Below are 1,505 nucleotides of genomic sequence, written 5' to 3' on the forward strand. Positions count from 1 at the left end.
CGGTCCTGCCTTCGAGGTATTCTATTAGGGCCTTAAGTTCCGGGTCGGCCCGCTGTCGTTCAGCGAAGTCGTCGGTAGTTATCGTTCCCAAGAAGTAGTCGTCATCCGGGTCGTCGGGTAGCGGTTGGTCGACAGGCGCACGAGAGAGACAGTCGGCGTCAGAGTGTTTTTTGCCGGACTTGTAAATGACAGTAATGTCATATTCTTGAAGTCTCAGGCTCCATCGTGCGAGGCGACCTGAAGGGTCATTCAAAGTGGCTAGCCAACACAAGGCGTGGTGGTCGCTCACAACTTTGAAGGGCCTGCCGTAGAGGTATGGACGAAACTTCAACGTAGCCCAGATGATGGCGAGGCACTCCTTTTCTGTTGTGGAATAATTTGCTTCTGCTTTGGATAGCGATCGGCTGGCGTAACTAATAACCCTTTCAAGTCCGTCAGCCCTCTGCACAAGAACGGCGCCAAGACCTACGCTGCTTGCGTCAGTATGTATTTCTGTCTCGGCGAATTCGTCGAAATGGGCAAGTAACGGAGGCGTCTGGAGGCGATGTTTAGGCTCCTGGAAAGCGTGTTCCTGTGGCGTTTCCCACTTGAACTCCACGTCGGCCTTGGTAAGGTTAGTGAGAGGATCGGCGATGCGGGCGAAGTTTTTCACGAACCGCCTATAATAGGCGCACAGGCCCAGAAATCGGCGCACGGCTTTCTTGTCAGTGGGCGGCGGGAAGTCGGCGATGACAGCTGTTTTCCGTGGATCACGACAAACTCCAGACTTGCTGATAGCGTGCCCCAGAAACAAGAGCTCTTCATACGTAAATCTGCACTTTTCTGGCTTCAGTGTGAGTACGGAAGTCTTGATGGCTTGAAGTACAGCTTCAAGGCGCCGAAGATGCTCGTCGAAACTCGAGGAAAACACGACGACGTCGTCCAAGTACATAAGGCAAGTCTGCCACTTCCAATATGCCAGTACTGTATCCATAACGCGTTGAAAAGTTGCAGGCGCTGAGCAAAGGCAGAAGGGCATCACCTTAAACTCGAAGAGGCCGTCCGGTGTTATAAACGCCGTCTTCTCTCGGTCTCTTTCGTCGACTTCGATTTGCCAATAGCCAGTCTTGAGGTCTATTGACGAAAAGTACTTGGCGTTATGGAGCCGATCAAATGCGTCGTCTATTCGTGGGAGAGGATACACGTCCTTTCTTGTGATTTTGTTCGGGCGGCGATAATTGACGCAGAAACGTAGGGTCCCATCCTTTTTCTTCACTAACACCACGGGGGATGCCCATGGGCTCTTGGACGGCTGGATAATGTCATCCCGCAGCATTTCATCAACTTGTCTCTTGATGGCCTCACGTTCTCGCGTCGAAACCCTGCACGGACTCTGACGGAGTGGTCTGGCATTTTCTTCGGTTATGATGCGATGTTTCGTGATTGGGGTCTGCCGAATTTTCGATGACGACGAAAAGCAATCTTCGTATTGCAGGAGCAGGGCCTTGAGCTGTTCATGCTTATCG

The sequence above is a fragment of the Rhipicephalus microplus genome, unplaced genomic scaffold, assembly GCF_043290135.1.
Source record: "Rhipicephalus microplus isolate Deutch F79 unplaced genomic scaffold, USDA_Rmic scaffold_16, whole genome shotgun sequence".
NCBI classification, from domain to species: Eukaryota; Metazoa; Arthropoda; class Arachnida; order Ixodida; family Ixodidae; genus Rhipicephalus; species Rhipicephalus microplus.